General features: G+C 45.8%; 9 non-coding genes across 9 annotated transcripts; 4 read left to right on the forward strand and 5 right to left on the reverse strand.

The window, feature by feature from the left end:
* Window positions 1-451: 451 nt before the first annotated feature.
* trnad-guc (transfer RNA aspartic acid (anticodon GUC)) lies at window positions 452-523 on the reverse strand. The gene has a single exon. It is a non-coding gene; the product is annotated as a tRNA-Asp (tRNA).
* Window positions 524-7,027: 6,504 nt separating this feature from the next.
* On the forward strand, window positions 7,028-7,099 carry trnag-ucc (transfer RNA glycine (anticodon UCC)). Its single transcript has one exon. It is a non-coding gene; the product is annotated as a tRNA-Gly (tRNA).
* Window positions 7,100-7,202: 103 nt separating this feature from the next.
* trnad-guc (transfer RNA aspartic acid (anticodon GUC)) lies at window positions 7,203-7,274 on the reverse strand. The gene has a single exon. It is a non-coding gene; the product is annotated as a tRNA-Asp (tRNA).
* A 5,019-nt stretch (window positions 7,275-12,293) lies between these two features.
* On the forward strand, window positions 12,294-12,365 carry trnag-ucc (transfer RNA glycine (anticodon UCC)). Its single transcript has one exon. It is a non-coding gene; the product is annotated as a tRNA-Gly (tRNA).
* A 103-nt stretch (window positions 12,366-12,468) lies between these two features.
* Window positions 12,469-12,540, reverse strand: trnad-guc (transfer RNA aspartic acid (anticodon GUC)). Its single transcript has one exon. It is a non-coding gene; the product is annotated as a tRNA-Asp (tRNA).
* Window positions 12,541-15,100: 2,560 nt separating this feature from the next.
* trnag-ucc (transfer RNA glycine (anticodon UCC)) lies at window positions 15,101-15,172 on the forward strand. Its single transcript has one exon. It is a non-coding gene; the product is annotated as a tRNA-Gly (tRNA).
* Window positions 15,173-15,275: 103 nt separating this feature from the next.
* trnad-guc (transfer RNA aspartic acid (anticodon GUC)) lies at window positions 15,276-15,347 on the reverse strand. Its single transcript has one exon. It is a non-coding gene; the product is annotated as a tRNA-Asp (tRNA).
* Window positions 15,348-16,786: 1,439 nt separating this feature from the next.
* Window positions 16,787-16,858, forward strand: trnag-ucc (transfer RNA glycine (anticodon UCC)). The gene has a single exon. It is a non-coding gene; the product is annotated as a tRNA-Gly (tRNA).
* Window positions 16,859-16,961: 103 nt separating this feature from the next.
* Window positions 16,962-17,033, reverse strand: trnad-guc (transfer RNA aspartic acid (anticodon GUC)). The gene has a single exon. It is a non-coding gene; the product is annotated as a tRNA-Asp (tRNA).
* Between the last annotated feature and the right edge of the window lie 4,061 nt (window positions 17,034-21,094).

Genomic DNA, 21,094 nt, shown 5'->3' on the forward strand with positions numbered 1-21,094 from the left:
TAATCATGATTTAACTACGTCAAGACTAAAACATCAACCGCCAAGATACTGCACTTTTTCGCAACTTGTAATACGTTGTACAAGTCTAGACTTACCCCTTCCAAACTCCTCTTTCTTGACGCTGAAAAGCCTTGGGAAGTTGACGCCGTCTTTTTTTTTTTTTTTTTTTTTATTAACCCCATGACATTAAATAAACCAATCAAAAAGCTCTGGAGGTTTGTACAGCCCACTTGAGCTGAAGTCCCACCCATTTGGAGCTGACCCCCCATTTGGAGCTGGCTCCGACCTCCGTTTATACCTATCTCGCCTTCCAAGCAGTTGACCCGGGTTCGATTCCCAGCCAACGCATGTCCTTTGGCTCGGGCTGACGTCGAAGCAGAACTCCTTCTGTGACCTGCGAATCCAACCAAACATTTTGGATGGATCATTCGGAAGACGAAAAGAACCAGCTCTCCCCGTCGGGGAATCGAACCCCGGTCTTCCGCGTGACAGGCGGAGATACTGTCCACTATACTAACGAGGAGCCGTGCATGCTGCCGTTTCTCCCCCAACTGACGGCACTGCACTGACATAACTAAACAATGCATGGCTTCTTCTGACGCAGACCCAGCCCTAGCACCGTAAAATTTCTGATGGACCCATCATTAGCTGAAGTCGCATAACACTTGGAACACTACCCGTAGCAGGGGTCATTGTTTGGACTCTTTTTTTTTTTTTTTTTTTTTTTTAAATTGCGCTTTAAACAGAAAGTATTGCGTCAATGCAACTGAACAACATTAATTAGGAACACAGTGCGTCAAAAAGCAAAATGACAGTTAAAGGCATTTCGTTATTGAACTCTTTGATGACATCATTCAGCTAAGTTCAGTTTAAATAGTATCTGTGCAATAATTTGCAATCAAGTCAACGATATCGCTGTACATGAAGTGTCCCCAGCTCCGCCTGCCAGAAGCGACAGAGGGAAGAAACCAAAACTCGATCGGTGAAAGGATGGAGAAAAAACCCGGTGAGAAACCAGGCTCAGTCGGGGAGACAGTTCTCCCCTTGTCAGACGAAACCAGTAGATCAGCTCCAGGCTGCAGGAATGTCAGACTGTGCAGAAGAATCATCTGTTTCCTGTGGTCTTGTCCAGGTGGTCTTTACAAGGGATTTGTATCTGCGGCTCATCTAGTTGTCACGGTCTCCGCTGTGTTTCTGGGCCATAGAGGTCCTTTCTAGGTGTTGATCCACCATCTTCTCTGGATACGGACTGGATCTGGGTGACTGAAGCGGATACAGACTGGATCTGGTGGCTACGGTGACCTCGGAATAAGGGATTTCTTTAAAAGACTTTTTTTTTCATATAAGATTTTATCCAACTTTTCAGATAGAGGCATGAGAAAGAGATTGCCTTGATTGGGCTTTTGGTTATTATAGGCACTCTCTGCGTTTGACCACTTCGTGTTTATTTAGCCGGATGGGAAGGCAGCGCTTTCTTGTACGTGACGGGATGCAAATTCTTGAAGGCTCTCTTTAGTGACGGGTCCAAACAAAGATCTCATCTGCTCCTCTAGCCCTATCGGCGACTCGTGCACTTCGAGCCTTCTTAGTGACGGCGCAAGTTGCTGACTGCGTTGGTGGTATAGTGGTGAGCATAGCTGCCTTCCAAGCAGTTGACCCGGATTCGATTCCCGGCCAAAGCATATCCTTTGGCTCGGGCTGACGTCGAAGCAGAACTCCCTCTGTGACCTGTGCCTCCACCCAAAACTTTTGGATGGAATAATTTCGGATGGACCCATCATTAGCTGAAGTCGCATAACACTTGCAACACTACCGGTAGCAGGGGTCATTGTTTGGACTCTTTTTTTTTTTTTTTTTTTTTTTTTAAATTGCGCTTTAAAAAAAAAGTATTGTGTCAATGCAACTGAACAACATTTATTAGGAACACAGTGCGTCAATAAAGCTACTGACTTCCACCTGCGTTGGTGGTATAGTGGTGAGCATAGCTGCCTTCCAAGCAGTTGACCCGGGTTCGATTCTTTTATTGATTTTTTTTAAATTGCGCTTCAAACAGAAAGTATTGCGTCAATGCAACTGAACAACATTAATTAGGAACACAGTGCGTCAAAAAGCAAAATGACAGTTAAAGGCATTTCGTTATTGAACTCTTTGATGACATCATTCAGCTAAGTTCAGTTTAAATAGTATCTGTGCAATAATTTGCAATCAAGTCAACGATATCGCTGTACATGAAGTGTCCCCAGCTCCGCCTGCCAGAAGCGACAGAGGGAAGAAACCAAAACTCGATCAGTGAAAGGATGGAGAAAAAACCCGGTGAGAAACCAGGCTCAGTCGGGGAGACAGTTCTCCCCTTGTCAGACGAAACCAGTAGATCAGGTCCAGGCTGCAGGAATGTCAGACTGTGCAGAAGAATCATCTGTTTCCTGTGGTCTTGTCCAGGTGGTCTTTACAAGGGATTTGTATCTGCGGCTCATCTAGTTGTCACGGTCTCCGCTGTGTTTCTGGGCCATAGAGGTCCTTTCTAGGTGTTGATCCACCATCTTCTCTGGATACGGACTGGATCCGGGTGACTGAAGCGGATACAGACTGGATCTGGTGGCTACGGTGACCTCGGAATAAGGGATTTCTTTAAAAGACTTTTTTTTTCATATAAGATTTTATCCAACTTTTCAGATAGAGGCATGAGAAAGAGATTGCCTTGATTGGGCTTTTGGTTATTATAGGCACTCTCTGCGTTTGACCACTTCGTGTTTATTTAGCCGGATGGGAAGGCAGCGCTTTCTTGTACGTGACGGGATGCAAATTCTTGAAGGCTCTCTTTAGTGACGGGTCCAAACAAAGATCTCATCTGCTCCTCTAGCCCTATCGGCGACTCGTGCACTTCGAGCCTTCTTAGTGACGGCGCAAGTTGCTGACTGCTGACTGCGTTGGTGGTATAGTGGTGAGCATAGCTGCCTTCCAAGCAGTTGACCCGGATTCGATTCCCGGCCAAAGCATATCCTTTGGCTCGGGCTGACGTCGAAGCAGAACTCCCTCTGTGACCTGTGCCTCCACCCAAAACTTTTGGATGGAATAATTTCGGATGGACCCATCATTAGCTGAAGTCGCATAACACTTGCAACACTACCGGTAGCAGGGGTCATTGTTTGGACTCTTTTTTTTTTTTTTTTTTTTTTTTAAATTGCGCTTTAAAAAAAAAAGTATTGTGTCAATGCAACTGAACAACATTTATTAGGAACTCAGTGCGTCAATAAAGCTACTGACTTCCGCCTGCGTTGGTGGTATAGTGGTGAGCATAGCTGCCTTCCAAGCAGTTGACCCGGGTTCGATTCTTTTATTGATTTTTTTTAAATTGCGCTTCAAACAGAAAGTATTGCGTCAATGCAACTGAACAACATTAATTAGGAACACAGTGCGTCAAAAAGCAAAATGACAGTTAAAGGCATTTCGTTATTGAACTCTTTGATGACATCATTCAGCTAAGTTCAGTTTAAATAGTATCTGTGCAATAATTTGCAATCAAGTCAACGATATCGCTGTACATGAAGTGTCCCCAGCTCCGCCTGCCAGAAGCGACAGAGGGAAGAAACCAAAACTCGATCAGTGAAAGGATGGAGAAAAAACCCGGTGAGAAACCAGGCTCAGTCGGGGAGACAGTTCTCCCCTTGTCAGACGAAACCAGTAGATCAGGTCCAGGCTGCAGGAATGTCAGACTGTGCAGAAGAATCATCTGTTTCCTGTGGTCTTGTCCAGGTGGTCTTTACAAGGGATTTGTATCTGCGGCTCATCTAGTTGTCACGGTCTCCGCTGTGTTTCTGGGCCATAGAGGTCCTTTCTAGGTGTTGATCCACCATCTTCTCTGGATACGGACTGGATCCGGGTGACTGAAGCGGATACAGACTGGATCTGGTGGCTACGGTGACCTCGGAATAAGGGATTTCTTTAAAAGACTTTTTTTTTCATATAAGATTTTATCCAACTTTTCAGATAGAGGCATGAGAAAGAGATTGCCTTGATTGGGCTTTTGGTTATTATAGGCACTCTCTGCGTTTGACCACTTCGTGTTTATTTAGCCGGATGGGAAGGCAGCGCTTTCTTGTACGTGACGGGATGCAAATTCTTGAAGGCTCTCTTTAGTGACGGGTCCAAACAAAGATCTCATCTGCTCCTCTAGCCCTATCGGCGACTCGTGCACTTCGAGCCTTCTTAGTGACGGCGCAAGTTGCTGACTGCTGACTGCGTTGGTGGTATAGTGGTGAGCATAGCTGCCTTCCAAGCAGTTGACCCGGATTCGATTCCCGGCCAAAGCATATCCTTTGGCTCGGGCTGACGTCGAAGCAGAACTCCCTCTGTGACCTGTGCCTCCACCCAAAACTTTTGGATGGAATAATTTCGGATGGACCCATCATTAGCTGAAGTCGCATAACACTTGCAACACTACCCGTAGCAGGGGTCATTGTTTGGACTCTTTTTTTTTTTTTTTTTTTTTTTAATTGCGCTTTAAACAAAAAGTATTGTGTCAATGCAACTGAACAACATTTATTAGGAACACAGTGCGTCAATAAAGCTACTGACTTCCGCCTGCGTTGGTGGTATAGTGGTGAGCATAGCTGCCTTCCAAGCAGTTGACCCGGGTTCGATTCTTTTATTGATTTTTTTTAAATTGCGCTTCAAACAGAAAGTATTGCGTCAATGCAACTGAACAACATTAATTAGGAACACAGTGCGTCAAAAAGCAAAATGACAGTTAAAGGCATTTCGTTATTGAACTCTTTGATGACATCATTCAGCTAAGTTCAGTTTAAATAGTATCTGTGCAATAATTTGCAATCAAGTCAACGATATCGCTGTACATGAAGTGTCCCCAGCTCCGCCTGCCAGAAGCGACAGAGGGAAGAAACCAAAACTCGATCAGTGAAAGGATGGAGAAAAAACCCGGTGAGAAACCAGGCTCAGTCGGGGAGACAGTTCTCCCCTTGTCAGACGAAACCAGTAGATCAGGTCCAGGCTGCAGGAATGTCAGACTGTGCAGAAGAATCATCTGTTTCCTGTGGTCTTGTCCAGGTGGTCTTTACAAGGGATTTGTATCTGCGGCTCATCTAGTTGTCACGGTCTCCGCTGTGTTTCTGGGCCATAGAGGTCCTTTCTAGGTGTTGATCCACCATCTTCTCTGGATACGGACTGGATCCGGGTGACTGAAGCGGATACAGACTGGATCTGGTGGCTACGGTGACCTCGGAATAAGGGATTTCTTTAAAAGACTTTTTTTTTCATATAAGATTTTATCCAACTTTTCAGATAGAGGCATGAGAAAGAGATTGCCTTGATTGGGCTTTTGGTTATTATAGGCACTCTCTGCGTTTGACCACTTCGTGTTTATTTAGCCGGATGGGAAGGCAGCGCTTTCTTGTACGTGACGGGATGCAAATTCTTGAAGGCTCTCTTTAGTGACGGGTCCAAACAAAGATCTCATCTGCTCCTCTAGCCCTATCGGCGACTCGTGCACTTCGAGCCTTCTTAGTGACGGCGCAAGTTGCTGACTGCTGACTGCGTTGGTGGTATAGTGGTGAGCATAGCTGCCTTCCAAGCAGTTGACCCGGATTCGATTCCCGGCCAAAGCATGTCCTTTGGCTCGGGCTGACGTCGAAGCAGAACTCCCTCTGTGACCTGTGCCTCCACCCAAAACTTTTGGATGGAATAATTTCGGATGGACCCATCATTAGCTGAAGTCGCATAACACTTGCAACACTACCCGTAGCAGGGGTCATTGTTTGGACTCTTTTTTTTTTTTTTTTTTTTAATTGCGCTTTAAACAAAAAGTATTGTGTCAATGCAACTGAACAACATTTATTAGGAACACAGTGCGTCAAAAAGCAAAATGACAGTTAAAGGCATTTCGTTATTGAACTCTTTGATGACATCATTCAGCTAAGTTCAGTTTAAATAGTATCTGTGCAATAATTTGCAATCAAGTCAACGATATCGCTGTACATGAAGTGTCCCCAGCTCCGCCTGCCAGAAGCGACAGAGGCAAGAAACCAAAACTCGATCGGTGAAAGGATGGAGAAAAAACCCGGTGAGAAACCAGGCTCAATCGGGGAGACAGTTCTCCCCTTGTCAGACGAAACAGGTAGATCAGCTCCAGGCTGCAGGAATGTCAGACTGTGCAGAAGAATCATCTGTTTCCTGTGGTCTTGTCCAGGTGGTCTTTACAGGGGATTTGTATCTGCGGCTCATCTAGTTGTCACGGTCTCCGCTGTGTTTCTGGGCCATAGAGGTCCTTTCTAGGTGTTGATCCACCATCTTCTCTGGATACGGACTGGATCCGGGTGACTGAAGCGGATACAGACTGGATCTGGTGGCTACGGTGACCTCGGAATAAGGGATTTCTTTAAAAGACTTTTTTTTTCATATAAGATTTTATCCAACTTTTCAGATAGAGGCATGAGAAAGAGATTGCCTTGATTGGGCTTTTGGTTATTATAGGCACTCTCTGCGTTTGACCACTTCGTGTTTATTTAGCCGGATGGGAAGGCAGCGCTTTCTTGTACGTGACGGGATGCAAATTCTTGAAGGCTCTCTTTAGTGACGGGTCCAAACAAAGATCTCATCTGCTCCTCTAGCCCTATCGGCGACTCGTGCACTTCGAGCCTTCTTAGTGACGGCGCAAGTTGCTGACTGCTGACTGCGTTGGTGGTATAGTGGTGAGCATAGCTGCCTTCCAAGCAGTTGGAGAGAGCAGTGCGCATGTCCTTTGGCTCGGGCTGACGTCGAAGCAGAACTCCCTCTGTGACCTGTGCCTCCACCCAAAACTTTTGGATGGAATAATTTCGGATGGACCCAATCATTAGCTGAAGTCGCATAACACTTGCAACACTACCCGTAGCAGGGGTCATTGTTTGGACTCTTTTTTTTTTTTTTTTTTTTTTTTTTTTAATTGCGCTTTAAACAAAAAGTATTGTGTCAATGCAACTGAACAACATTTATTAGGAACACAGTGCGTCAATAAAGCTACTGACTTCCGCCTGCGTTGTTGGTATAGTGGTGAGCATAGCTGCCTTCCAAGCAGTTGACCCGGGTTCGATTCCCGGCCAACGCATGTCCTTTGGCTCGGGCTGACGTCGAAGCAGAACTCCTTCTGTGACCTGCGAATCCAACCAAACATTTTGGATGGATCATTCGGAAGACGAAAAGAACCAGCTCTCCCCGTCGGGGAATCGAACCCCGGTCTTCCGCGTGACAGGCGGAGATACTGTCCACTATACTAACGAGGAGCCGTGCATGCTGCCGTTTCTCCCCCAACTGACGGCACTGCACTGACATAACTAAACAATGCATGGCTTCTTCTGACGCAGACCCAGCCCTAGCACCGTAAAATTTCTGATGGACCCATCATTAGCTGAAGTCGCATAACACTTGGAACACTACCCGTAGCAGGGGTCATTGTTTGGACTCTTTTTTTTTTTTTTTTTTTTTTTTTAAATTGCGCTTTAAACAGAAAGTATTGCGTCAATGCAACTGAACAACATTAATTAGGAACACAGTGCGTCAAAAAGCAAAATGACAGTTAAAGGCATTTCGTTATTGAACTCTTTGATGACATCATTCAGCTAAGTTCAGTTTAAATAGTATCTGTGCAATAATTTGCAATCAAGTCAACGATATCGCTGTACATGAAGTGTCCCCAGCTCCGCCTGCCAGAAGCGACAGAGGGAAGAAACCAAAACTCGATCGGTGAAAGGATGGAGAAAAAACCCGGTGAGAAACCAGGCTCAGTCGGGGAGACAGTTCTCCCCTTGTCAGACGAAACCAGTAGATCAGCTCCAGGCTGCAGGAATGTCAGACTGTGCAGAAGAATCATCTGTTTCCTGTGGTCTTGTCCAGGTGGTCTTTACAAGGGATTTGTATCTGCGGCTCATCTAGTTGTCACGGTCTCCGCTGTGTTTCTGGGCCATAGAGGTCCTTTCTAGGTGTTGATCCACCATCTTCTCTGGATACGGACTGGATCCGGGTGACTGAAGCGGATACAGACTGGATCTGGTGGCTACGGTGACCTCGGAATAAGGGATTTCTTTAAAAGACTTTTTTTTTCATATAAGATTTTATCCAACTTTTCAGATAGAGGCATGAGAAAGAGATTGCCTTGATTGGGCTTTTGGTTATTATAGGCACTCTCTGCGTTTGACCACTTCGTGTTTATTTAGCCGGATGGGAAGGCAGCGCTTTCTTGTACGTGACGGGATGCAAATTCTTGAAGGCTCTCTTTAGTGACGGGTCCAAACAAAGATCTCATCTGCTCCTCTAGCCCTATCGGCGACTCGTGCACTTCGAGCCTTCTTAGTGACGGCGCAAGTTGCTGACTGCTGACTGCGTTGGTGGTATAGTGGTGAGCATAGCTGCCTTCCAAGCAGTTGACCCGGATTCGATTCCCGGCCAAAGCATATCCTTTGGCTCGGGCTGACGTCGAAGCAGAACTCCCTCTGTGACCTGTGCCTCCACCCAAAACTTTTGGATGGAATAATTTCGGATGGACCCATCATTAGCTGAAGTCGCATAACACTTGCAACACTACCGGTAGCAGGGGTCATTGTTTGGACTCTTTTTTTTTTTTTTTTTTTTTTTTTAAATTGCGCTTTAAAAAAAAAGTATTGTGTCAATGCAACTGAACAACATTTATTAGGAACACAGTGCGTCAATAAAGCTACTGACTTCCGCCTGCGTTGGTGGTATAGTGGTGAGCATAGCTGCCTTCCAAGCAGTTGACCCGGGTTCGATTCTTTTATTGATTTTTTTTAAATTGCGCTTCAAACAGAAAGTATTGCGTCAATGCAACTGAACAACATTAATTAGGAACACAGTGCGTCAAAAAGCAAAATGACAGTTAAAGGCATTTCGTTATTGAACTCTTTGATGACATCATTCAGCTAAGTTCAGTTTAAATAGTATCTGTGCAATAATTTGCAATCAAGTCAACGATATCGCTGTACATGAAGTGTCCCCAGCTCCGCCTGCCAGAAGCGACAGAGGGAAGAAACCAAAACTCGATCAGTGAAAGGATGGAGAAAAAACCCGGTGAGAAACCAGGCTCAGTCGGGGAGACAGTTCTCCCCTTGTCAGACGAAACCAGTAGATCAGGTCCAGGCTGCAGGAATGTCAGACTGTGCAGAAGAATCATCTGTTTCCTGTGGTCTTGTCCAGGTGGTCTTTACAAGGGATTTGTATCTGCGGCTCATCTAGTTGTCACGGTCTCCGCTGTGTTTCTGGGCCATAGAGGTCCTTTCTAGGTGTTGATCCACCATCTTCTCTGGATACGGACTGGATCCGGGTGACTGAAGCGGATACAGACTGGATCTGGTGGCTACGGTGACCTCGGAATAAGGGATTTCTTTAAAAGACTTTTTTTTTCATATAAGATTTTATCCAACTTTTCAGATAGAGGCATGAGAAAGAGATTGCCTTGATTGGGCTTTTGGTTATTATAGGCACTCTCTGCGTTTGACCACTTCGTGTTTATTTAGCCGGATGGGAAGGCAGCGCTTTCTTGTACGTGACGGGATGCAAATTCTTGAAGGCTCTCTTTAGTGACGGGTCCAAACAAAGATCTCATCTGCTCCTCTAGCCCTATCGGCGACTCGTGCACTTCGAGCCTTCTTAGTGACGGCGCAAGTTGCTGACTGCTGACTGCGTTGGTGGTATAGTGGTGAGCATAGCTGCCTTCCAAGCAGTTGACCCGGATTCGATTCCCGGCCAAAGCATATCCTTTGGCTCGGGCTGACGTCGAAGCAGAACTCCCTCTGTGACCTGTGCCTCCACCCAAAACTTTTGGATGGAATAATTTCGGATGGACCCATCATTAGCTGAAGTCGCATAACACTTGCAACACTACCCGTAGCAGGGGTCATTGTTTGGACTCTTTTTTTTTTTTTTTTTTTAATTGCGCTTTAAACAAAAAGTATTGTGTCAATGCAACTGAACAACATTTATTAGGAACACAGTGCGTCAAAAAGCAAAATGACAGTTAAAGGCATTTCGTTATTGAACTCTTTGATGACATCATTCAGCTAAGTTCAGTTTAAATAGTATCTGTGCAATAATTTGCAATCAAGTCAACGATATCGCTGTACATGAAGTGTCCCCAGCTCCGCCTGCCAGAAGCGACAGAGGGAAGAAACCAAAACTCGATCGGTGAAAGGATGGAGAAAAAACCCGGTGAGAAACCAGGCTCAGTCGGGGAGACAGTTCTCCCCTTGTCAGACGAAACCAGTAGATCAGCTCCAGGCTGCAGGAATGTCAGACTGTGCAGAAGAATCATCTGTTTCCTGTGGTCTTGTCCAGGTGGTCTTTACAAGGGATTTGTATCTGCGGCTCATCTAGTTGTCACGGTCTCCGCTGTGTTTCTGGGCCATAGAGGTCCTTTCTAGGTGTTGATCCACCATCTTCTCTGGATACGGACTGGATCCGGGTGACTGAAGCGGATACAGACTGGATCTGGTGGCTACGGTGACCTCGGAATAAGGGATTTCTTTAAAAGACTTTTTTTTTCATATAAGATTTTATCCAACTTTTCAGATAGAGGCATGAGAAAGAGATTGCCTTGATTGGGCTTTTGGTTATTATAGGCACTCTCTGCGTTTGACCACTTCGTGTTTATTTAGCCGGATGGGAAGGCAGCGCTTTCTTGTACGTGACGGGATGCAAATTCTTGAAGGCTCTCTTTAGTGACGGGTCCAAACAAAGATCTCATCTGCTCCTCTAGCCCTATCGGCGACTCGTGCACTTCGAGCCTTCTTAGTGACGGCGCAAGTTGCTGACTGCTGACTGCGTTGGTGGTATAGTGGTGAGCATAGCTGCCTTCCAAGCAGTTGACCCGGATTCGATTCCCGGCCAAAGCATATCCTTTGGCTCGGGCTGACGTCGAAGCAGAACTCCCTCTGTGACCTGTGCCTCCACCCAAAACTTTTGGATGGAATAATTTCGGATGGACCCATCATTAGCTGAAGTCGCATAACACTTGCAACACTACCCGTAGCAGGGGTCATTGTTTGGACTCTTTTTTTTTTTTTTTTTTTTTAATTGCGCTTTAAACAAAAAGTATTGTGTCAATGCAACTGAACAACATTTATTAGGAACACAGTGCGTCAAAAAGCAAAATGACAGTTAAAGGCATTTCGTTATTGAACTCTTTGATGACATCATTCAGCTAAGTTCAGTTTAAATAGTATCTGTGCAATAATTTGCAATCAAGTCAACGATATCGCTGTACATGAAGTGTCCCCAGCTCCGCCTGCCAGAAGCGACAGAGGCAAGAAACCAAAACTCGATCGGTGAAAGGATGGAGAAAAAACCCGGTGAGAAACCAGGCTCAATCGGGGAGACAGTTCTCCCCTTGTCAGACGAAACAGGTAGATCAGCTCCAGGCTGCAGGAATGTCAGACTGTGCAGAAGAATCATCTGTTTCCTGTGGTCTTGTCCAGGTGGTCTTTACAGGGGATTTGTATCTGCGGCTCATCTAGTTGTCACGGTCTCCGCTGTGTTTCTGGGCCATAGAGGTCCTTTCTAGGTGTTGATCCACCATCTTCTCTGGATACGGACTGGATCCGGGTGACTGAAGCGGATACAGACTGGATCTGGTGGCTACGGTGACCTCGGAATAAGGGATTTCTTTAAAAGACTTTTTTTTTCATATAAGATTTTATCCAACTTTTCAGATAGAGGCATGAGAAAGAGATTGCCTTGATTGGGCTTTTGGTTATTATAGGCACTCTCTGCGTTTGACCACTTCGTGTTTATTTAGCCGGATGGGAAGGCAGCGCTTTCTTGTACGTGACGGGATGCAAATTCTTGAAGGCTCTCTTTAGTGACGGGTCCAAACAAAGATCTCATCTGCTCCTCTAGCCCTATCGGCGACTCGTGCACTTCGAGCCTTCTTAGTGACGGCGCAAGTTGCTGACTGCTGACTGCGTTGGTGGTATAGTGGTGAGCATAGCTGCCTTCCAAGCAGTTGGAGAGAGCAGTGCGCATGTCCTTTGGCTCGGGCTGACGTCGAAGCAGAACTCCCTCTGTGACCTGTGCCTCCACCCAAAACTTTTGGATGGAATAATTTCGGATGGACCCATCATTAGCTGAAGTCGCATAACACTTGCAACACTACCCGTAGCAGGGGTCATTGTTTGGACTCTTTTTTTTTTTTTTTTTTTTTTTAATTGCGCTTTAAACAAAAAGTATTGTGTCAATGCAACTGAACAACATTTATTAGGAACACAGTGCGTCAATAAAGCTACTGACTTCCGCCTGCGTTGTTGGTATAGTGGTGAGCATAGCTGCCTTCCAAGCAGTTGACCCGGGTTCGATTCCCGGCCAACGCATGTCCTTTGGCTCGGGCTGACGTCGAAGCAGAACTCCTTCTGTGACCTGCGAATCCAACCAAACATTTTGGATGGATCATTCGGAAGACGAAAAGAACCAGCTCTCCCCGTCGGGGAATCGAACCCCGGTCTTCCGCGTGACAGGCGGAGATACTGTCCACTATACTAACGAGGAGCCGTGCATGCTGCCGTTTCTCCCCCAACTGACGGCACTGCACTGACATAACTAAACAATGCATGGCTTCTTCTGACGCAGACCCAGCCCTAGCACCGTAAAATTTCTGATGGACCCATCATTAGCTGAAGTCGCATAACACTTGGAACACTACCCGTAGCAGGGGTCATTGTTTGGACTCTTTTTTTTTTTTTTTTTTTTTTTTAAATTGCGCTTTAAACAGAAAGTATTGCGTCAATGCAACTGAACAACATTAATTAGGAACACAGTGCGTCAAAAAGCAAAATGACAGTTAAAGGCATTTCGTTATTGAACTCTTTGATGACATCATTCAGCTAAGTTCAGTTTAAATAGTATCTGTGCAATAATTTGCAATCAAGTCAACGATATCGCTGTACATGAAGTGTCCCCAGCTCCGCCTGCCAGAAGCGACAGAGGGAAGAAACCAAAACTCGATCGGTGAAAGGATGGAGAAAAAACCCGGTGAGAAACCAGGCTCAGTCGGGGAGACAGTTCTCCCCTTGTCAGACGAAACCAGTAGATCAGCTCCAGGCTGCAGGAATGTCAGACTGTGCAGAAGAATCATCTGTTTCCTGTGGTCTTGTCCAGGTGGTCTTTACAAGGGATTTGTATCTGCGGCTCATCTAGTTGTCACGGTCTCCGCTGTGTTTCTGGGCCATAGAGGTCCTTTCTAGGTGTTGATCCACCATCTTCTCTGGATACGGACTGGATCCGGGTGACTGAAGCGGATACAGACTGGATCTGGTGGCTACGGTGACCTCGGAATAAGGGATTTCTTTAAAAGACTTTTTTTTTCATATAAGATTTTATCCAACTTTTCAGATAGAGGCATGAGAAAGAGATTGCCTTGATTGGGCTTTTGGTTATTATAGGCACTCTCTGCGTTTGACCACTTCGTGTTTATTTAGCCGGATGGGAAGGCAGCGCTTTCTTGTACGTGACGGGATGCAAATTCTTGAAGGCTCTCTTTAGTGACGGGTCCAAACAAAGATCTCATCTGCTCCTCTAGCCCTATCGGCGACTCGTGCACTTCGAGCCTTCTTAGTGACGGCGCAAGTTGCTGACTGCTGACTGCGTTGGTGGTATAGTGGTGAGCATAGCTGCCTTCCAAGCAGTTGGAGAGAGCAGTGCGCATGTCCTTTGGCTCGGGCTGACGTCGAAGCAGAACTCCCTCTGTGACCTGTGCCTCCACCCAAAACTTTTGGATGGAATAATTTCGGATGGACCCATCATTAGCTGAAGTCGCATAACACTTGCAACACTACCCGTAGCAGGGGTCATTGTTTGGACTCTTTTTTTTTTTTTTTTTTTTTTTAATTGCGCTTTAAACAAAAAGTATTGTGTCAATGCAACTGAACAACATTTATTAGGAACACAGTGCGTCAAAAAGCAAAATGACAGTTAAAGGCATTTCGTTATTGAACTCTTTGATGACATCATTCAGCTAAGTTCAGTTTAAATAGTATCTGTGCAATAATTTGCAATCAAGTCAACGATATCGCTGTACATGAAGTGTCCCCAGCTCCGCCTGCCAGAAGCGACAGAGGCAAGAAACCAAAACTCGATCGGTGAAAGGATGGAGAAAAAACCCGGTGAGAAACCAGGCTCAATCGGGGAGACAGTTCTCCCCTTGTCAGACGAAACAGGTAGATCAGCTCCAGGCTGCAGGAATGTCAGACTGTGCAGAAGAATCATCTGTTTCCTGTGGTCTTGTCCAGGTGGTCTTTACAGGGGATTTGTATCTGCGGCTCATCTAGTTGTCACGGTCTCCGCTGTGTTTCTGGGCCATAGAGGTCCTTTCTAGGTGTTGATCCACCATCTTCTCTGGATACGGACTGGATCCGGGTGACTGAAGCGGATACAGACTGGATCTGGTGGCTACGGTGACCTCGGAATAAGGGATTTCTTTAAAAGACTTTTTTTTTCATATAAGATTTTATCCAACTTTTCAGATAGAGGCATGAGAAAGAGATTGCCTTGATTGGGCTTTTGGTTATTATAGGCACTCTCTGCGTTTGACCACTTCGTGTTTATTTAGCCGGATGGGAAGGCAGCGCTTTCTTGTACGTGACGGGATGCAAATTCTTGAAGGCTCTCTTTAGTGACGGGTCCAAACAAAGATCTCATCTGCTCCTCTAGCCCTATCGGCGACTCGTGCACTTCGAGCCTTCTTAGTGACGGCGCAAGTTGCTGACTGCTGACTGCGTTGGTGGTATAGTGGTGAGCATAGCTGCCTTCCAAGCAGTTGGAGAGAGCAGTGCGCATGTCCTTTGGCTCGGGCTGACGTCGAAGCAGAACTCCCTCTGTGACCTGTGCCTCCACCCAAAACTTTTGGATGGAATAATTTCGGATGGACCCATCATTAGCTGAAGTCGCATAACACTTGCAACACTACCCGTAGCAGGGGTCATTGTTTGGACTCTTTTTTTTTTTTTTTTTTTTTTTTTTATTGCGCTTTAAACAAAAAGTATTGTGTCAATGCAACTGAACAACATTTATTAGGAACACAGTGCGTCAATAAAGCTACTGACTTCCGCCTGCGTTGGTGGTATAGTGGTGAGCATAGCTGCCTTCCAAGCAGTTGACCCGGGTTCGATTCCCGGCCAACGCATGTCCTTTGGCTCGGGCTGACGTCGAAGCAGAACTCCTTCTGTGACCTGCGACTCCAACCAAACATTTTGGATGGATCATTCGGAAGACGAAAAGAACCAGCTCTCCCCGTCGGGGAATCGAACCCCGGTCTTCCGCGTGACAGGCGGAGATACTGTCCACTATACTAACGAGGAGCCGTGCATGCTGCCGTTTCTCCCCCAACTGACGGCACTGCACTGACATAACTAAACAATGCATGGCTTCTTCTGACGCAGACCCAGCCCTAGCACCGTAAAATTTCTGATGGACCCATCATTAGCTGAAGTCGCATAACACTTGGAACACTACCCGTAGCAGGGGTCATTGTTTGGACTCTTTTTTTTTTTTTTTTTTTTTTTAAATTGCGCTTTAAACAGAAAGTATTGCGTCAATGCAACTGAACAACATTAATTAGGAACACAGTGCGTCAAAAAGCAAAATGACAGTTAAAGGCATTTCGTTATTGAACTCTTTGATGACATCATTCAGCTAAGTTCAGTTTAAATAGTATCTGTGCAATAATTTGCAATCAAGTCAACGATATCGCTGTACATGAAGTGTCCCCAGCTCCGCCTGCCAGAAGCGACAGAGGGAAGAAACCAAAACTCGATCGGTGAAAGGATGGAGAAAAAACCCGGTGAGAAACCAGGCTCAGTCGGGGAGACAGTTCTCCCCTTGTCAGACGAAACCAGTAGATCAGCTCCAGGCTGCAGGAATGTCAGACTGTGCAGAAGAATCATCTGTTTCCTGTGGTCTTGTCCAGGTGGTCTTTACAAGGGATTTGTATCTGCGGCTCATCTAGTTGTCACGGTCTCCGCTGTGTTTCTGGGCCATAGAGGTCCTTTCTAGGTGTTGATCCACCATCTTCTCTGGATACGGACTGGATCCGGGTGACTGAAGCGGATACAGACTGGATCTGGTGGCTACGGTGACCTCGGAATAAGGGATTTCTTTAAAAGACTTTTTTTTTCATATAAGATTTTATCCAACTTTTCAGATAGAGGCATGAGAAAGAGATTGCCTTGATTGGGCTTTTGGTTATTATAGGCACTCTCTGCGTTTGACCACTTCGTGTTTATTTAGCCGGATGGGAAGGCAGCGCTTTCTTGTACGTGACGGGATGCAAATTCTTGAAGGCTCTCTTTAGTGACGGGTCCAAACAAAGATCTCATCTGCTCCTCTAGCCCTATCGGCGACTCGTGCACTTCGAGCCTTCTTAGTGACGGCGCAAGTTGCTGACTGCTGACTGCGTTGGTGGTATAGTGGTGAGCATAGCTGCCTTCCAAGCAGTTGACACGGATTCGATTCCCGGCCAACGCATATCCTTTGGCTCGGGCTGACGTCGAAGCAGAACTCCCTCTGTGACCTGTGCCTCCACCCAAAACTTTTGGATGGAATAATTTCGGATGGACCCATCATTAGCTGAAGTCGCATAACACTTGCAACACTACCCGTAGCAGGGGTCATTGTTTGGACTCTTTTTTTTTTTTTTTTTTTTTTTTAATTGCGCTTTAAACAAAAAGTATTGTGTCAATGCAACTGAACAACATTTATTAGGAACACAGTGCGTCAATAAAGCTACTGACTTCCGCCTGCGTTGTTGGTATAGTGGTGAGCATAGCTGCCTTCCAAGCAGTTGACCCGGGTTCGATTCCCGGCCAACGCATGTCCTTTGGCTCGGGCTGACGTCGAAGCAGAACTCCTTCTGTGACCTGCGAATCCAACCAAACATTTTGGATGGATCATTCGGAAGACGAAAAGAACCAGCTCTCCCCGTCGGGGAATCGAACCCCGGTCTTCCGCGTGACAGGCGGAGATACTGTCCACTATACTAACGAGGAGCCGTGCATGCTGCCGTTTCTCCCCCAACTGACGGCACTGCACTGACATAACTAAACAATGCATGGCTTCTTCTGACGCAGACCCAGCCCTAGCACCGTAAAATTTCTGATGGACCCATCATTAGCTGAAGTCGCATAACACTTGGAACACTACCCGTAGCTGGGGTCATTGTTTGGACTCTTTTTTTTTTTTTTTTTTTTTTTTAAATTGCGCTTTAAACAAAAAGTATTGTGTCAATGCAACTGAACAACATTTATTAGGAACACAGTGCGTCAAAAAGCAAAATGACAGTTAAAGGCATTTCGTTATTGAACTCTTTGATGACATCATTCAGCTAAGTTCAGTTTAAATAGTATCTGTGCAATAATTTGCAATCAAGTCAACGATATCGCTGTACATGAAGTGTCCCCAGCTCCGCCTGCCAGAAGCGACAGAGGCAAGAAACCAAAACTCGATCGGTGAAAGGATGGAGAAAAAACCCGGTGAGAAACCAGGCTCAATCGGGGAGACAGTTCTCCCCTTGTCAGACGAAACAGGTAGATCAGCTCCAGGCTGCAGGAATGTCAGACTGTGCAGAAGAATCATCTGTTTCCTGTGGTCTTGTCCAGGTGGTCTTTACAGGGGATTTGTATCTGCGGCTCATCTAGTTGTCACGGTCTCCGCTGTGTTTCTGGGCCATAGAGGTCCTTTCTAGGTGTTGATCCACCATCTTCTCTGGATACGGACTGGATCCGGGTGACTGAAGCGGATACAGACTGGATCTGGTGGCTACGGTGACCTCGGAATAAGGGATTTCTTTAAAAGACTTTTTTTTTCATATAAGATTTTATCCAACTTTTCAGATAGAGGCATGAGAAAGAGATTGCCTTGATTGGGCTTTTGGTTATTATAGGCACTCTCTGCGTTTGACCACTTCGTGTTTATTTAGCCGGATGGGAAGGCAGCGCTTTCTTGTACGTGACGGGATGCAAATTCTTGAAGGCTCTCTTTAGTGACGGGTCCAAACAAAGATCTCATCTGCTCCTCTAGCCCTATCGGCGACTCGTGCACTTCGAGCCTTCTTAGTGACGGCGCAAGTTGCTGACTGCTGACTGCGTTGGTGGTATAGTGGTGAGCATAGCTGCCTTCCAAGCAGTTGGAGAGAGCAGTGCGCATGTCCTTTGGCTCGGGCTGACGTCGAAGCAGAACTCCCTCTGTGACCTGTGCCTCCACCCAAAACTTTTGGATGGAATAATTTCGGATGGACCCATCATTAGCTGAAGTCGCATAACACTTGCAACACTACCGGTAGCAGGGGTCATTGTTTGGACTCTTTTTTTTTTTTTTTTTTTTTTTTAAATTGCGCTTTAAAAAAAAAGTATTGTGTCAATGCAACTGAACAACATTTATTAGGAACACAGTGCGTCAATAAAGCTACTGACTTCCGCCTGCGTTGGTGGTATAGTGGTGAGCATAGCTGCCTTCCAAGCAGTTGACCCGGGTTCGATTCTTTTATTGATTTTTTTTAAATTGCGCTTCAAACAGAAAGTATTGCGTCAATGCAACTGAACAACATTAATTAGGAACACAGTGCGTCAAAAAGCAAAATGACAGTTAAAGGCATTTCGTTATTGAACTCTTTGATGACATCATTCAGCTAAGTTCAGTTTAAATAGTATCTGTGCAATAATTTGCAATCAAGTCAACGATATCGCTGTACATGAAGTGTCCCCAGCTCCGCCTGCCAGAAGCGACAGAGGGAAGAAACCAAAACTCGATCAGTGAAAGGATGGAGAAAAAACCCGGTGAGAAACCAGGCTCAGTCGGGGAGACAGTTCTCCCCTTGTCAGACGAAACCAGTAGATCAGGTCCAGGCTGCAGGAATGTCAGACTGTGCAGAAGAATCATCTGTTTCCTGTGGTCTTGTCCAGGTGGTCTTTACAAGGGATTTGTATCTGCGGCTCATCTAGTTGTCACGGTCTCCGCTGTGTTTCTGGGCCATAGAGGTCCTTTCTAGGTGTTGATCCACCATCTTCTCTGGATACGGACTGGATCCGGGTGACTGAAGCGGATACAGACTGGATCTGGTGGCTACGGTGACCTCGGAATAAGGGATTTCTTTAAAAGACTTTTTTTTTCATATAAGATTTTATCCAACTTTTCAGATAGAGGCATGAGAAAGAGATTGCCTTGATTGGGCTTTTGGTTATTATAGGCACTCTCTGCGTTTGACCACTTCGTGTTTATTTAGCCGGATGGGAAGGCAGCGCTTTCTTGTACGTGACGGGATGCAAATTCTTGAAGGCTCTCTTTAGTGACGGGTCCAAACAAAGATCTCATCTGCTCCTCTAGCCCTATCGGCGACTCGTGCACTTCGAGCCTTCTTAGTGACGGCGCAAGTTGCTGACTGCTGACTGCGTTGGTGGTATAGTGGTGAGCATAGCTGCCTTCCAAGCAGTTGACCCGGATTCGATTCCCGGCCAAAGCATATCCTTTGGCTCGGGCTGACGTCGAAGCAGAACTCCCTCTGTGACCTGTGCCTCCACCCAAAACTTTTGGATGGAATAATTTCGGATGGACCCATCGTTAGCTGAAGTCGCATAACACTTGCAACACTACCCGTAGCAGGGGTCATTGTTTGGACTCTTTTTTTTTTTTTTTTTTAATTGCGCTTTAAACAAAAAGTATTGTGTCAATGCAACTGAACAACATTTATTAGGAACACAGTGCGTCAAAAAGCAAAAATGACAGTTAAAGGCATTTCGTTATTGAACTCTTTGATGACATCATTCAGCTAAGTTCAGTTTAAATAGTATCTGTGCAATAATTTGCAATCAAGTCAACGATATCGCTGTACATGAAGTGTCCCCAGCTCCGCCTGCCAGAAGCGACAGAGGGAAGAAACCAAAACTCGATCGGTGAAAGGATGGAGAAAAAACCCGGTGAGAAACCAGGCTCAGTCGGGGAGACAGTTCTCCCCTTGTCAGACGAAACCAGTAGATCAGGTCCAGGCTGCAGGAATGTCAGACTGTGCAGAAGAATCATCTGTTTTCCTGTGGTCTTGTCCAGGTGGTCTTTACAAGGGATTTGTATCTGCGGCTCATCTAGTTGTCACGGTCTCCGCTGTGTTTCTGGGCCATAGAGGTCCTTTCTAGGTGTTGATCCACCATCTTCTCTGGATACGGACTGGATCCGGGTGACTGAAGCGGATACAGACTGGATCTGGTGGCTACGGTGACCTCGGAATAAGGGATTTCTTTAAAAGACTTTTTTTTTCATATAAGATTTTATCCAACTTTTCAGATAGAGGCATGAGAAAGAGATTGCCTTGATTGGGCTTTTGGTTATTATAGGCACTCTCTGCATTTGACCACTTCGTGTTTATTTAGCCGGATGGGAAGGCAGCGCTTTCTTGTACGTGACGGGATGCAAATTCTTGAAGGCTCTCTTTAGTGACGGGTCCAAACAAAGATCTCATCTGCTCCTCTAGCCCTATCGGCGACTCGTGCACTTCGAGCCTTCTTAGTGACGGCGCAAGTTGCTGACTGCTGAACTGCGTTGGTGGTATAGTGGTGAGCATAGCTGCCTTCCAAGAGTTGACCCGGATTCGATTCCCGGCAAAGCATATCTTTGGCTCGGGCTGACGTCGAAGCAGAACTCCCTCTGTGACCTGTGCCTCCACCCAAAACTTTGGATGGAATAATTTCGGATGGACCCATCGTTAGCTGAAGTCGCATAACACTGCACACTACCGTAGCAGGGGTCATTGTTTGGACTCTTTTTTTTTTTTTTTTTTTATATTGCGCTTTAAACAAAAAGTATTGTGTCAATGCAACTGAACAACATTTATTAGGAACACAGTGCGTCAAAAAGCAAAATGACAGTTAAAGGCATTTCGTTATTGAACTCTTTGATGACATCATTCAGCTAAGTTCAGTTTAAATAATCTGTGCAATAATTTGCAATCAAGTCAACGATATCGCGTACATGAAGTGTCCCCAGCTCCGCCTGCCAGAAGCGACAGAGGGAAGAAACCAAAACTCGATCGGGAAAGGATGGAGAAAAAACCCGGTGAGAAACC

The sequence above is a fragment of the Carassius auratus genome, unplaced genomic scaffold (assembly GCF_003368295.1).
Source record: "Carassius auratus strain Wakin unplaced genomic scaffold, ASM336829v1 scaf_tig00217968, whole genome shotgun sequence".
Lineage (NCBI taxonomy): Eukaryota > Metazoa > Chordata > Actinopteri > Cypriniformes > Cyprinidae > Carassius > Carassius auratus.